The following is a 17,405-nucleotide window of genomic DNA, read 5'->3' as shown; positions in this document are numbered from 1 at the left end:
GGATCACGAGGTCAGGAGATCGAGACCATCCTGGCTAACACAATGAAACCCCGTCTCTACTAAAAATACAAAAAAATTAGCCGGGCGAGGTGGCGGGCGCCTGTAGTCCCAGCTACTCAGGAGGCTGAGGCAGGAGAATGGCGTAAACCCGGGAGGCGGAGCTTGCAGTGAGCCGAGATAGCGCCACTGCACTCCAGCCTGGGCGACAGAGCGAGACTCCGTCTCAAAAAAAAAAAAAAAAAAAAAAAAGATTTTCTCCTGCTTCCCTTTAATGTACATTTCCTTGTTCCTTGGAAAATAAAGCCAGCAGATTGATTAAATGGGAATTACGTCTTTTTTTATATAAAGGGAAAATACAGTAAAGAAGACCTAAAAAAATAAAAATGCTTGGTTGACAGCTCAACATTGTAGAAACATGAAATAAACCACTTATGTGAATGAGAAACAGAGTTCTATGAGGGCTACAGCTGAGTCCTCTGCCCAACACAAAATGCTGGATACTTAATTGTGACAGATGATAATTTTGAAAAAAAGAGAGTCACAACAGAATAAAATACATGTGTTTTTTTTTTTTTTTCTTCTGCATCTGGGGCTTGTATAACAATATCTTTGCCAGAAATAGCTAAGTTGATATGGCATTTTTATGTTCTTAGGAAATTTGTATATGATATAACTTAACTAAATCAAATATGGAAAATACATTTCATCTTACAATCCAACTCTAGATGTTCCTGCATGAAGAGTTTGTTAAAAAATGATTCTAATACACTATACCAGCTTGTTGGGAAAGACCAATACAATCAATTAACAATATTTGCTTTGGTCATTTTTAGTCAAATGATGACATTCATTTTACATCCTACTGTGAGACTATTTATTAACTAGAACCATTTATAACATCTAATTTTTAAAATCTCATTTACAATGTCCATATATATTTGTGTGTTTGTGGGTATGTATGTGTTTTGGTAGTGGTGCTTCCGGATTTTGTTTTGTTTTGTTTCATTTTGGTTTTGGTTGAAAAAGGTTAAGGTAGTTCAGGAAAAATTAAGACATAGAGAATTAGATATTCATTACATATAGAACTTATAATATTTTTGCATCAGATTCTTTCTGACTTATTCCACTCAGATTTTATTGTTCTTATTTGAATTATTATATTCAGACATGAAATGCCTTTTTGAAATGATTCTTAAGGAATTCTCCTGGATTTTAGTCATTTATCAAATACTATCTGTGATGATTTGAGAGAAACCAAATAGTGCTAAAGTGGAAAGAATATTCTGACTGTAGAAATATTTAGGAACAGACTATACTGCAGTGAAATAAGTTTGGTGTGAGGCTGGCTGTCCATAAGGAAGTATGAGGAGGAGGTAGAAAGGATGATGGAGGCTCTCGCTGTACAGGACCATAATATGATGATCCAAATTAGAGAGTGTCTTGGTGGGGAAAGCTCTGTTTCCCTTGAACCTAATTTGAATCAAATGGAATTTATTTACAATTTATGTAGTATTGGGCATCTTGTGTACTTAGTGTTATATTGTTCAAACTATTGGCAAGGGACGAAGAAGAACATGACTACCTATCCCTATAAATAAGTTCCATCAAATACCAGTTCTGTGAAATTGACGTCAGTTTTATCATCAGTACAATGGAGATATTCATAGGGTGGTTTTGAGGATTGAATTGGTTAATACAAATAAGGAATGTAGAAGGTCAAAAAGTGAATCTGTTTTTAGTATTATTGTATATATAGCTAGGATTTGTCCCAGTAAAAGAGAATTTCATTCCGGAGGCTGCTGACTCAGGGATAAAGAAAAAGACCATGAAGTAATTATAAAATATCATGAGGAACTCAAAGAAGTCAGTTGTGACCACAACAGTGTGGAATGATGTTTGTTGAAGCTCAGAGAAAGCGCAATGGAAATTTGGTTATCAATATTTTAATCTGCTTGTGGTGTCCTCTATGACTTTTGAGATGTCACAGAAACAAAGAACTGGGTAGACTGGTAAGTAGAGAGTCAGGAAAGACTAACTGCTTGTACGTTTCTTTCCCATCAAGCCCCTATAGATTATTGGGCCCTCAGAAACTCATGCAGTAACATTTGGAGATAGAATGCAAGCTGAATGTCCCTCACAGCTTTGGTTTAATTAAGTTCTATTATAGACAAACTTCCTAAGAAAGGAGGAATAATATGTGGAATTCTTGAGACTCGCAGTAGCTTGAACACGCTATGAGTCTTCAGGGAACAGCATATAGAGTTTTGTTTTGTTTTTTTTAATGTCCCCAGTTTGCCAGCACTGTTATTTTTGTTATGATGATGTGGGCATCTGCACCCTAATGGTTAAGATTCTATTCTCACCAGATGTGGTCTTTTGGAAAAGAGTTCAAGCTACTTGGCAGGTCAGTGGAGGGGAAGTGAGCTTTTTCACTGCAAGTGCTCTCTTGATTTTGTGAATAAATGGATGACTTTACTTTCCAAGATTGTCAGTCTCTCACAAGAACTTATATTTAAATCATAATAATGATGCCATTTAAACTTCAGTTCATTCTGCCAGTGTTTGATTAGCAAGCTGGCGGAGCATAGAGATAGAGAGGATGGCAGATCTTCATTTCATCTAGGGTATTATTATAGCTTACACTGGCTCTCACATTACCATTATTATTATTGTGAATTGTTATTTGTGGGGCTGATAGAATTTCTACCATTATTCTAAGTGGGGAAGATGACATGGTCCCTTTCTGAGGGCTTCATGATCAAAGTTAAATAGATATTATCGCACTTCAGAAAGAAATGAGGGAGTTCCAATTCTGAGAGTTTTGTGTAGAAAGTTATAATTTAGATACATTTACCTGTGGAGAATTAAACTCAAAGTACATTTTTGCATGCATAAGCTGCATCTGTGTTTGAATGTCTATATGTATTTTTATACATGGGCAGAGCTCACGCTCATATTTGTGCTGTTATACTTGTAATAATAGGAGCTCCAGATAAAAATCTTCCGCAACATGCATCATTAAATGCAGGTAAACATCACTCACACACATTTTCTTGTCATAAACATGATTACTGTCTGCCTTTAGCGCTCACTGTGCATAAGATTTTAGTTTTTGTTTTTAAGCATGGCAGGTGAAACAGCTTAAGAGTTAAGGCTTTGGGGATTCACTGAATGAAGAAGAATTACAAATTTATCTCTGCATCTTTCACTCTGAACAGTTACATGCACATGTTATGGGCTGGTTAAATCAGAGGCTAATAATCTTCTCCTTTACTAATTTTGTAAAAACAAGTTTCACAGAAAATTGAAAGGACATTTTGCTATATGTTTTTCCAACATAGTTGTATTTTTTAAGATACTTTTTAAAATCAGTTTTTACTTTAAAGAAAAATTGATCAGAAAATACAGAGTTCCCAACTATCTCCTCATGCACCAAACTCCCACTCGCAGCAGTTTCCCCTTTATTAACATCTTATGTTAGTGTGACTCATTTGTCATAATTGGTCAACAATATTGATACATTACTAATTACTAAAGGCCATAGTGTACATTAGAGCTCACTGCCTGCGTTGCACATTCTATACGTTTTAACAAAGAGATTATGACACATATCCAACACTGTAATATCACACAGAATAATTTCAGTGCTCTGGAAATCCCCTGGACTCTACCTGTTCATCCCTCCTTCCCCCTGAAACTCTTAGCAGCCACTGATTTTTTTTAATGCCTCCAATGTTTACTTTTTCCAGAATGTCATATAGTTGGAATTACATAGTACTGGAATTATATAGCAGCCTTTTAAGATTGGCTTCTTTCATTTAGTAATATGTATTTAAGTGTCTCCTATGGCTTTTTGTGGCTTGATAACTCACTCCTTTTTCTTGCTAATTAATTTTAACTTTTTTGGATGTTCCACAGTTTGTTTATCCATTCACCTTTTGAAGGTTACCTTGGTTGCTTCCCCGTTTTGGCAATTATGAATAAAACTGCATGTGCAGGCGTTTGTGTGGACATAAGTTTTCAATTCCTTTGGGTAAATACCAAGAAGCACAATTGCTGGATCATATGATAAGAGTATGTTTAGTTTTGTGAGAAACTGCCAAACTGCCTTCCAAGGTGGCTGTACCATTTTGCATTCCCACCAGCAATGAATGAATGTTCCTGTTGCTTCCTATCCTCACTAGCATTTGATTTCGTCAGGGTTCCAGATTTTGGTTCTTTTAGTAGGTGTGTAGTGGTATCTCATTTTTGTTTTAACTGGCTTTTTCTAATGACATACAATGTTGAGCATCTTTTCATATGTTTATTTGCCAGTAATATATCTTCCTTGATGAAGTGTCTGTTCAGATCTTTTGCCCATTTTTAAATTGAGTAGTTTACTCTCTTATTGTTGAGTTTTAAGTATTCTTTGTATATTTTTGGATACCAGTCCTTTATTGGATAGATGTTTTGCAAAGATTTTCTTCCAGTTTGTGGCTTGTCTTTTCTTTCTTGTAATAGTGTGTTTCTTTCTTTTTTTTTTTTTAGAAGCTCCAAATCAACAGGTCTTTTATTGCATCATTTAAATATCACAAGTAGGTCTTAGGAGTCATCTGGCATCTTCTTTCTGTAGCTGGATAACTCTTAGATCTTATTCATCAGCCTGCTGAATAGTTCCTTTTTCAGAGACATAGATACCATCCAAAAATTTCCTGATATCCTTGTTTTTAACTGTTGTGGCTTGCTGAATCAAAGCCGCTGAATTTGAAACAAGTTCAATGTCATTTCCTTCAAGGATTAATTCATCTTTCTGGGCTTGAGATACTGAACAAGCAACACCTGGTCTCATCCGAACCCTGCGGATGTATTTTTCACTCAAGAAATTTCGGATTTCAACAAGAGACCCATTCTCCTGGATAACAACGTTGATGAGGAAGTGAGCATACACAGACCTCATCTTGTAACGGAAGCCCAGTATAACACCCTTGATCATGTTCTGTACATGACTACAAATAGTCCGAACGGTAGCCAGTTCCTTTCTGTTACCCCACCATTTGTCAACCCGAAGCCTCTTTTTCTTCTTTCCAAGAAAACTGAGTTCTACATTGATGTGATTGAAGTCCCTCCGCAGGGTTCCTCTGGGGCCCTTCACGATAACTGTGCGTCCCTTCAGGGTAATGTCGACATTTTCTGGAATGTCGACAGTCTGATTGCTGAGAATGGTCTTCATTCTTGCAGTAGACGCAGCAAAGAAAGCAATAGTGTCTTTCATATAGTAAAAGTTTTTTATTTTAATGAAGTCCAGTTTATCAATGTTTTCTTTCATGGTTTGTGCTTTTGGTATTATATCTAAAAAGTCTTCACCAAATCCAAGACCTCCTAGATTTTCTCCGGTGTTATTCTATGGAAGATTTATAGTTTTGCATTTTACCTTTAGGTCTGTGATTAACTTTTTATTCTGCATAATTTTTGTACATAGATATTAATATTATATTTCAGTCCCTCATTCTTAAAAACATCTAAAGCTGTCACAAAGGATTTCTACTTTGTCTAAGACAATTTAGAGAATGTAGAATAGAATTCTAATTCCAAATGGTTAACTTAAGAGCAAATTGACTGTCTTAGCCTCAGTTTTATCCTATGTGAAATAGGGATAATATCATGTGTTCACCTTCCTCACTTGTATTTTTGCAAAGATCAAATCACATGCTGTTTATGGGAGCATCTTAAAAATACTAAAGAACAAGCCATAAAATTAAAAGGGTTCCTTAGTGGAATTCCTAGACTTCCTTTCTCAGCTAAACACAGAAATATTAAAATTGAATTCAGAGCATGTAACTGACAACAAGGAACCCAAAATAAGAAGTAGTATGCTAAAGCAGCCTAAGTCACATCTGAAATATGTTGATAACTAAACTTAGTATCACAAAAGCCTTAAGTCTATGGCTATTACTGAAGATGAAGATAAATTAGTTGGAAGTAATTATGATTTCATCATCTTCTTTAGGCTACAGTCATATCTGCTTGTTATTGAATTACCAGATTATACAAATACAATAACTGGAATAAAAATGAATGTAATTGGTTAAACTTACAAAATCAAGTGACTTTCTTATACCAGATCACGTGCCTCCTTAACCTGTAAGAGGGGTAGAAAGTTCCAACTTTCCTTTTGAATTATGAAAATGTTCTACTGTCTTTTTACACAACAGGTCCATATATTTAATGTGGTCTTAGTGATTGCACTGGAATTCAAATGCATTTACGAAATTGAAAATTCTTGTCACCAATCAGTAGTTGGAAAAAAGGAATTTTCAGCCTTCTAAAAGGTGAAACAATGTGATTAAAAAGCTCAGATATAGACAAAATCACTGAGACTGATATGAGCTATGAAATATGCTAGAGATGGCATTGTACACATCGAAAGACAACCCTTGGCTTTTATAGTCAGTGAATTTTCAGGCATAACTAATTATACATAAATTACTCCATGTGAAAGTGATGCCAACATTACTTTCTCTTCCTTTTATTTTTTTTTTTTCTTCTTCTCTTCCTCGTTATTCTTACTTTTCCTTGCCCCTCTTCCTCTTTCTCATCCAATGGCAATTCATTCTGTTTCTCTCCTTATCCCCACATGTAACAACAATATAAAACTGGGACTGAATAATTTTATCCAGTAAGTTAAAATATAATCTGGGTCAAATAATTTGTAAATATAAATTCATGAATACAGCCACATGACCCAATGTTCCATCTTGTTTTTAACATATGTTTTATTTATTTATTAATTATATGGGGGCTTGGGGGCAAGAAAAAGGATATAATTACAGTCTTGTCCACGTTTGTTAGAGTAGTGCATGCAATATAAAAAACAAACAAAAACAACAACAACAGCAACAAAACCATAGTCTTGCCATCTTGCCTTTGAATTCATCCAAGACCTTCTTGAATTGGATTACATTTTTGGTATATCTGACATATTTTCAAGGTGTTCTAAAGAGTTGTTTAAATAATGTTGCTGTTGGGAATTTAACTTAGCATTGGTAATTGGGCCAATGATAATACAAAAGTGTGCAGAATTGCAAAATGCATCTGTCACATTGAAGAAAACTGTGTATCTCAGAATATCAATGCACTACTTAGGCTGTTGAAGGACCACATAACTCTCATGCTGCTGGTGTGCAGGTGGAGTGTTAGTGTCACAGTTGAATAAGGCAGTTATTAAGTTTTGGAGGCCATGACTGACTCATATCTACATGCTCTCCTAAACTGAAGTTGTCTTGAGCCTGTTACTTCATCTTTGTTCTGTTAGGTTGGTGTAAAAGTAATTGCGGTCTTGCCATTACTTTTAATAGCAAAACCTGCCATTACTTTTAATAGCAAAACCTGCCATTATATTGCATCAACCTAATAGAACAAATTAGGTTTGTGCAAAATGCAGGCACACGTATTAAATAATTGTGCCTTCATTCACAAGCACGGCTCACCTATATTACTACTGTGTGTGCCTGTAGCATGCACAGAGGAGAGGCAGCACAGGATAGAGGCTAATGAAAGAGCCACAATTGTCCTTTTGCTTCAGTGTAATTTAGGCAAAGTCAAATGAGTTTCTGAGGAAGAGTTGTTTTCATTCTGCAAAGGTCCTATGCACAATCATGTTTTAACAAGATTCCCAATTTGCATTAGGAAAAGCTGGCTGACTTTCCCACATAAGGCTATTTGCTGCACTTGCCCTTTTGGTAACATTACTATGTGTTTGCATTGAAGCCTATTATTAAATGAATAAATAGCAGGAAAATGCAATATTAGGTAAAAGAAAATGTTGGACTTTCAAACGGCAAACAAATGTGTTGAAAAGTCTTATTCGTTAAATGTGGTTCTGTGGACCTCTGAAAGATTATAAAAGATGTCAGAGAAAACTTGTAAATAATAAATAAGAACTTTTATTATGTGGCTACATGGACCTCACCAAAGAGAAACAATTTATGGAAATATGGTACAAGTTTTCTCTATCAGGTATAAAATTACTTCTACCATTTTATGTATTTCCATATACAAGAGAAGATGTTGCTGGGGGTTCAGCACACAAGACTTTCCAGAAAAGAATTCCCAGTGTTTCTATTGCTCTCTTGTCTCCCGATGAGTATAAGGCTTTCAGTCCTCAAACCCTTCCTAATGAGCCACATTTTTTTTTTAGGATAATCCAAAGTAATCCACAAACTGTAAACTTTTCTATAAAATTAGCAGTGGACTACTGGGTGATTTCGCAAATGACAAAAGGAAGGATGCTAAAGATTTTCCTCGGAGTCTTTTTGGCTCTTTGCCATTCTCTGGATGGTGGCCGATACAAAATCAGGGCCCAATTTTATGCCGATTTTGTGCCCCAGTTAGCAGTGCTAATTGGGGCACATGAGGAAATTGCACTCTGCCCTGTGGAAATTTTCAGTTAGTCAACTAAATCAGAAAATCATTGAGAGTACTAATCCATCACTCAGTCACTACCTAATTAGGTGCAAAATCTATGCTCCCTCCAGGAAGGACAAAGTGGAGACATGGGATCTCAATGATCAGTTGTTTGAAATCAGATCTTTTATCTTTTGTTACAAACTCGTTTAAAAATACACGTGTGTGTGCTTTTGAGGAGTGCGGCCACTAGGATGTTTTAGTAAAAATTAACAGTCCAAGTATTATTAAAGTAGACAGGAGTAAAGGTCATTTGGTTTCCCTCACATTTGAAAGACATAGATTTTCTGAGGAAAAAAAATATTTTTACACACACAGAGTATAAATACACTGATAAATTTAACAGCAAATGTTCCATATTTCAAAGGGTCAAGTTACAGTTTGAGTTCAATCTCATTGTCTTGTACGACAACCGTGTCTAATGAGAGGGCAGGAATTTTTGTCTGTTTTAGTCACTGATGCATCTCAAGTGCACAATCAATATTTTCAAATGAATGAGTGAATGGACAGATGATGCTTAGGCAATAATTGATCTTAAAATATTGTGTTTACATGCTATTTTAAGTTATAAAATAGTATCTGTGATGTGTCTGGTACCATGTCCATGGTACTCAAGAATATTATATATTTGGTAAAATGTTTCAGTAACTCTGAGGGACAACATGGCCTTTAAAATATCTTTACTTTTCTAGAATACAAGAAGGTGATTTGAAAAATTTTGCTCTAAGTTTCCCTCAGATTTTTGTTTTAGAGAAAATATAAATTAGGTAAAAGAGAAATATTGTTCTAAAATTAGAATTGTAGCTTAGAATCAATGTCTTTTTCTGAAAAGTAGTTAATTTTCTCTCTTGATAGAGTGCATAGATTTATTTTTCTATTTATTTATTTATTTATTTATTTATTTATTTATTTATTTATTTTTGAGAAAGGGTCTTATTCTGTCACCCAGGCTGGAGTGCAGTCATGCAATCATGGCTCATTGCAGTCTCTAACTTCCAGGCTCAGGCAATCTTCCCACCTCAGCCTCCAGAGTAACTGGGAAAACAGGCATGTGCAACCATGCCTAGCTATTTTTTAAAAAAATTATTTATAGGAATAGGGTCTCCTTAGGTTGCTTAGGCTGGTCTCAAACTCCTGGGCTCAAGCAATCCTCCTGCCTCAGCCTCCCAAAGTGCTGGGATTACAGGCGTGAGCCACTGCCCCCAGCCATAGATGTTTTTATTGTAACGTGCAAATCACTTTCAGCTCCAGAAAAGCTAGAATCTTAAGGAAACAAATTTTGGCAAAAATTATCCCTAGAATAAACCCATTTTTTTTCAATTTTTATGTTTTTTAAACTGATGTATTTACTTGTAGATTTTAGTGAAAGATAATAGACAGTTTTAGAGAAAATTTTAAATTCTGAACTTGAAGAGCTAATTAAAATATTGCCTGAAGTAATGCATTTTAATGAGTTGAATCAGAAAGCTTTCCTACTGGCATTATTTTAGTTCTCTTCCTACCTATCTGAACTTCATATATCTTTGCTGGCTCTTTTTACCTTCTCTTGTTTTTTTTTTGTTTATTTGTTTGTTTTTCGTTTTTGTTTTGTTTTACCTGGATCCTTCTATTGTCTTTCCCTTACAGGAGTCACACACTGTAATCCATGATCTCTCTTCTGCATTCCAGTTCTGAAATTCCAAATTCCTAAGAACATTTCCAAATAAAAGTCCGAACAGAACATCTAGATCAAGAAATATTACTCTATTTCTATTCATTTTTCCTTCAAACCTTGCTTTTACTTCTGGCATTATAATATCTGTTAATTTTACATTACTTTCTGGAGTTCATCCTTGGCTTAAACCCTTTTGCTCCTTTTTCTTTACCTCACACTTTCAGGAAGAGTTCTCAATCCTGTTAATTTCTTTTTGTTTTCCACAGATTGTGCATCCATCATTTTTATCTGTAAAGCTTTCCCTTATTCTCATTTATTAACTTCTTAGGCCAGGCTTAGACAATTGATTTTAACAAGTTCCACTGCCTCTGATGGCATAACTTCTGCAATAACTTCACACCAAGTTAATTTTCCAGATTCTATTGGAAAAATATATCTGAGATCATGTCACACTCTTGTTGAGTTACTAACCATTGCCTACAGATACCTTTTCAAAATCCCCTTTCTAGTTCCTCATATTCCACGTTCTGGCTATACCCTATATTCCCTGTCATATGACTCACATATTTTCTTCAAGCAAGCAAATGAAACAAAGCCTCAATATGATGTAATGGACATTCCCCAAAACAATGAGCTTTGAAACCTTCATTTCTTTGTTCTCTCCACGTTACTGCCTCCTGTCTATCAAAATCTTATTCTTTTTTTAGGATTTATGAAAACATCACCTTTTCCCAATTCCTCCTTCACTAGATGTTTTAGGGATTGAGGGATGGGGTGGTGTGAGGAGAAGAACTCTTCAGGCCTCACATTATTCCAATAGCTCTTAGTAGAAGATAGTAAAAGAACACTTTAGAGTGTCAAGACTTAGAGATTATTTACAAGGGCTTAACAAATTGCTAATTTTAACTCAAGTTAACCTAAAGTTATAATCAGATATTGCCCATTCCATGATTTCACCCTTCAGATAGTTACTTCTCTCTGAGCAGTTTTAAAAGTCTCAGCAAAATTGGTTGGTTCCTATTCTCAATATGCCTTTCACTCAGCAACCTGTTTCCAGTTCGATATCCAGGATGACTGATAAGCACAACATCTAATTGCAACTTTTCATTCCTCACTTGGTGCCTGGAGTAAAATTTTCTGTGAGTTACTAATAGAAAGATACCAAATAGAAAAACCCTTATGAAGGTAAATAAACTATAGAACATTTTTTCATTCATCTGTTAGCCATTCATGTGTCTTCTTTTGAGAAATGTCTCTTCAGCTCCTTTGCCCATTTCTTAATTGAATTATTTGTTTTCTTTCTATAGAGTTGCTTGAGTCCCTTATGTTATTTGCATATTAATCTCTAATCCCTTATCATATGTAGTCAAAGAGATGTCTGCACACCCATGTTAATTGTAACACTATTCACAATAGCCAAGTTATGGAATCAACCTAAGTGTCCATCAGTGGATGAATGGATTAAAAAATTGTGGTATATATACACAATGAAATACTATTCAGCCTTAAAAAAGCCATGTTGTCATTTGTGACAACATAGATGAAACTGAACATCAGGCTAAATGAAATAAGCCAAACACAGAAAAATAAACACCACATTATCTCACTTATATGTGGAATCTAAAACAATTGAACTCATAGAACCAGAGAGTAAAGTGGTATTTACCAGAGGCAGTGGTAGGGGTAGAAGAAATGGGGAGATAATCACGAAAGACTGCAAAGCCTCAGTTAGGAGAAATAAGTTTGATTTTTTCTGAGGTCTGTTACACAGTAGGATGAATACAGGCACAAACTGCCATTACGATTTTTTTAATATAATGTGAAAGGATTAGATTAAGCTAACTAACCTATTCATCACTTCAAACATTTGACATTTTTTGCTGTGAGAGCATGAGATTTACTTTCTTGGTGATATTGAGATGTACAGTACTCAATTATTAGCTATACTGTGTAACTATAATTTGTCAGTGTATAATTTTAAAAACTTTAGAACATATTGTGCTTTTGTTCTATCTTCCATTTGTATTAGGCTAATTACTATAGGATTACAACAGTCTAGCTCTTGCTGTATAGAATTCTTTTAGCAAAAGTATAAGAAGTCTAAATGTTCACAAGTGAAGGGAATGCTAACATACAAAATGGCTGAGAGCCCTTGGGTGGGCTGAAGCAAGATTTTACAAGGGTTTTCTGCCACATTTGCTTTATACAAGAGACTCTTCTCCCTCACAATTAGGACATATTCACATGGGATTTGTCATATCCTGCCTTATATCATAGGTATTTGTATACATAACTTTTTCCAAAATTGTATTATAAAGTGGTGGAGAACAGAGACCAGATCTTATATATCAAAGCATTTAGAATGGTGATTGAACATGGGAGCTATTTAATAAATACTTGATGAAAGAATAAATGAAGAAATTGTTCTATGAAATTAAAACACCTTAGTGTCTTTGCTTTGTCTGCTCATGGCAGTTCTGTTACAGCCAGATGAGACCTGGACTTGGAGGTATAATTTGGGTTTGAATCTCATCCCTACTCCTTTCCAGACTTGAGAGCTTTGGTAAGTTTAGGAATCTCTCAGAACTTAATTTATCCATTCATGTAACATAGATTTCATTTCCTTTATCTGTAAAATAGTAATGGGAATAATTTTACCTATATCATAAGTGGCTCAATAAAGTTCTACAGATGCCCATATAACAACTTCCCTGGCTTTGTGAACATTGTAAAGCCAAGTTATCTTACCCAAGGATCAATGGTATTTTCATTAATGCCTATTACCTTATACCCAAAAGTCTCAGTTTTAGGAACTCAAACCTCATCACCAACAAATCTACAATGAGATTTGTTCTGCCTCATCTCTGTAATTGCACTACCTAAATTGGAATACCGACTACCAATTACCAGCTTGGTGACTTTGGACAAGTTTTAAAATTTCTCAACGCCTCATTTTTTTTCCCATTTAAACATAAGAAAAATAATACCTACATAATAGAATTGCTGTATATGTTGAAAGTGTTAAGTTGTTTAAGCTCTTAAAAAGGTGCCTAGCATATGATGAATATCCAGTAAATATTAACTACTGCTATATATATAATAATTTGTTTAATATGCATTTCTCCTGCTGTACTGCATCATAAGGGGGAGTAAACACATCTTTGTGTGTATGTGTGTGTATGTGTCTTCTATATGTTCAGCACCTAAAGCAGAGACACTCAATAGATATTAATTTGATGAATGGACATACTGTGGATGGAGAACTGTGTGGTCCTAGATTCGATGGTGACAGGAAGAGTAGTGAATGCAATAGTGATGAAAATTTTTTGCTTATATATTAAATTTTAGAGTAAATAAATGTTTAAATGATTGATATTGTCTACCTGGTTATTGTTACCTATTACAAAGATTACCACTCTGACATCAACAGAATTAATAGCATATAGTTATTGAATACTGTATGTGTGTACAGCTTTCTGCTTGTGTGCTGGGAATACACAGTTCTGTCACCTCACATTTAATGTCAAAAGGATTTAAATCTAGTTGGAGAAGTAGACTAAAGAGAAAAAAAGAGCCAACAATGTGTGTTCCTCATATGCATGATGACTCCTATGGATCTCAAGTTTATGGAAGCACAATGAAGAGGTCACTAAATGAGTGTGCTTTTTAGGAAAAGATATCTTAGACTATACCGAGGAGAGAAAGGAGTTTTCCAATGACAATGACATGACCAAATGCATGACAAGAAAATGAATTGATTGTATGTGAAAGAGTATGTGGTCTCACTTGTGCAGAATGAAATGTGTTTAAGGTCGCATTTTCTTAGAATGTGGTGCTCAAACCAGGTTTTCTTTTTTTTTCTTTCTTTCTTTTTTTTTCCCACCGCAACCTCTGCCTTCTGGGTTCAAGTGATTCTCCCACCTCAGCCCCCCAATTAGCTGGGATTACAGGCATGCACTGACACGCCCAGCTAATTTTGTGTTTTTAGTAGAGACAGGGTTTCTCCGTGTTGGTCAGGCTGGTCTCGAACTCATGACCTCAGGTGATTTGCTGCCTTGGCCTCCCAAAGTGCTGGGATTTCACACATGAGCCACGGTGCCTGACCTTCAAACCAGATTTTAAGTGTAGAGAATTAAATTTGATTCTAAATAGAAGAATAATGTTCAAATGATGGAAACTTTAAATAATATTGGAAAAGTGAAATTTTTAGGTCAGAGCATAGTTCTATACAAATTGAATTTGAAACGATAAACTAGATGGACAAATATTTGTGCCCCTAAGGCAGAGGAAAAAAAAATTTTGTTGAGTGTTCGAAACCAGTAACTATATTTGTATATTGCTTGGATAGAAGTGATAGCTGGTTACATAAGCAAGAAAAGTCAAGAGTCATAGAAACTGGGCTTATTTACATTTAAAGAGCAGTGGAGGAAACTGAGGAAGGCAAAAGGGAGGTTCAAAAAAGCATATTTTCCTATTTTCTTTCATAGAAACTGGGGGAAAAAAGAGTTTTTAAAATTCAACAATTTTCAAAATATCATATACATTTTAAAAAGTCAGGAATAATTAGATTTTAAAGAAATTATTAGATTTAGTATGGAGGAGTTGATTGATAGCATGAGAAAAATGATTTCATTAGAATGGTGTATAGATACTTAAGTAAATTATGGTAGAAATTGGATTAGGTCTTTGTCTATATTAGACTGGATTCAATTCTTTGTGTTGAAAATGAAGAAACTGTTTATGTTGAGCCAAGTTTGAATATATAGGTTGTTATAAGTATGTGCCGAGGTTTATATGTAATGATGAGTAGTGTTGAATATTTGAAGACTGTGGTTCCCTGGTTTCCATGTAATCTCAATATCAGGTACCTTTGAAAGAAAGGTTATAAAGTTATTGTGTTTCATCTTTTGCTATAGTGAATGTAAAATCAGTTACTATTTCTAACATATCTTTTAAATCATTAACTAAGATTTTAACAATTTGTGTGTGTTAAAATCTTATTTTTTTGAAACAAGATAAAGGAATTCTATACTTTTAACATTTCATTATATTATTTTCATTAGCTATATCTATTTCTGTTGTATTGCTGAATCATCTATGGTCAAAATTATTTGTTCAAAAGGAAACACTGTCAATGTACACTTCTGAAGGTGAGTTTGGTGTTTTCCCATTTTCAGAACAATTTTTAAGAAAAAAGAGTATGTGGTCACTATTCTGTTTCCTCATTCTTAAGAAAAGATGCCAAATGAAGATTTTTTTTTTAATTGCAGCATATAACTAGGTGTCTTCTTCATTGTAAGCCCCTTGACCCTGCCCTCTCAGGAAAATTCTGGAAAATTTAACATGTTTAATGGTCAGTATCCCATTCCCTGAATATTTGTTTCTCCTTAGTAGTCAGTTGCTGTCACAAAAGAAGCCCACTAGATGGTGGTAAAAGCACAAGCTACCTACTCTGATTTTATTTAAAAAAAAAAGTCTTCAAAAGGGAATGCTTACAATGTTTCATAGGTTGTATTTTGCCCATTTTTTATTAGATAGAGAAGAAGCAAGAAAAATAAAGTAGAATAGTATTTTCCATGAAACTTAATTGTAGTTATGAAGTGGAATACCTTTTGGCCCTAAATTATTTTCCAAGGAACTGCTTTCAAAATTAAGTTGTTTTGTCAAAATAAATATCAAGTAAAATGATTATGACTCATTGTGGCAAGTTTTAATGCAGATCAGAAAGTAATCCAAATCTGTCGGACTCATCATGCCTTTTTCTTCAGATACAAATGAAGAGTAAACAATGTTTTGGCAATTTTTAGGTTAATCATGTAGAACTGATTACTCTAGAAGAAGGCTATTAACATTTAGTCAATTTATACCCTACAATAAGACAAATTAAAATTAATGTTGCTGTTTTTAAGATATCAAATGGGTCATGATTTTAAGAAAAAATGAGAATTGCTATAGAAAATGATAATGTCTCTGGGCCCAGTGAATCTAGTGACTTCTAAAAAACCCACTTAAATCTCTCTAAGAAAGCAGGACAAATAATTAAGTAAATATAATTCCAAATGAGGGAGAGTGTCTGTCTTTAGTTTAAGCAGGTTGCCTTTTAAAGTGTAAAGAGGAATAACGATCCATTGTCAACCATGCTCTGTGGAATAGCAACAGTTAAATCTTGCAAATAGCTTAATAACGAAAGAAAGATCTTCTTTTTAGATAGAATGAAGTATCCTAATGAAGCTCTATTGCATAATTTTTCAATGTTTATAATAATTTCTTCCCTTTAGTATACATTTAATTAGTTCATTTAATACACTTTCTTGATGATATAAATAGGTAAATATATTTTTTAAATAATTCACTTTGTTTATAAAGTAAAAGATGTAAAGAAAATATGTAACTACTAACTTTTGATCAGGTCTAAAATAATACAAACTACACATTATGACAAATTATTGGACAGAAAACTTTTTATTTTGCTTATTTAATATCATCATAATTGTTCGCCTGCCATCTTTCCACATATAAGAATATCAAGTGCTTACAAGCTCCCACGGGGCCCCTACCTTTAAAATGCATTTAATAATAATAGTGAGCATCATTTAAGGGTCTTAAAGTGACAGCCATTGACCTTTCTACAGTCAATAATGTCACAGATCTTGACTGAGAAGTCATTTTAAAAATATACTTCTTTTCATATTGGCATACAAGTGACATCAATTTGAGCATTATCCATATCTGGCCATGATCAGTGGCGAATTCATCTATCTCTGGTGGCATGACTGTTGCCACACGGCTTGATCTACTGAGGCAATTTTAAAGCCCTTTGGCTTTCTATGTTTTCTTTCTTGAACATAGCAGGAAGAAACCTGGGAAACCTCTTCCTGATTTAAAGGATGGTTAAAGTGCTTCCAGCAAAGGCCCTGTTGAAAGGCTTACTAACTCTGGACATACTTTCTCTGAAAGCTGACTCATTCTGCTCAAGCACCATTAGTTCTGAATAGGTTAGAAACAACTAGATCAAATCTAGAAATTAGGCCATTCTGGTTTCTAAAGGAGTACAACCCTTCTCTTGGTCAAGGGGACCCCAGAAAAAACTTAAGAATTGAATTCCCAGCCATGATGGTAAGGGAAGTGCAACATACCTCATTATATCCCTTCCCTTTTGGAGTTTAGGGACAAATGACCAGCATTAATGTTAATCTAGAGATCATAAGACTAACAGAACAAACTCTTTGAGACAACAAGATACAAAATTATAAACAAGAACTAAAGCTGTGCAAGGCAAGGATTAAGTCACATCTGCAGGCCATCAATG

The 17,405-nt window shown here is 34.6% G+C and overlaps 1 pseudogene across 1 annotated transcript; it reads right to left on the bottom strand.

Annotated features, from left to right (window-relative positions):
- Nucleotides 1-4,531: 4,531 nt before the first annotated feature.
- Nucleotides 4,532-5,236, bottom strand: LOC102119091 (large ribosomal subunit protein uL6 pseudogene; annotated as a pseudogene). Its single transcript, XR_012420938.1, has one exon. The product of XR_012420938.1 is annotated as a large ribosomal subunit protein uL6 pseudogene (transcript).
- Between the last annotated feature and the right edge of the window lie 12,169 nt (nt 5,237-17,405).

This window comes from Macaca fascicularis, chromosome 12 (assembly GCF_037993035.2).
Source record: "Macaca fascicularis isolate 582-1 chromosome 12, T2T-MFA8v1.1".
Lineage (NCBI taxonomy): Eukaryota > Metazoa > Chordata > Mammalia > Primates > Cercopithecidae > Macaca > Macaca fascicularis.
Note: the sequence above shows the minus strand (reverse complement) of the source record. Positions and strands in the feature narration are given on the sequence as shown.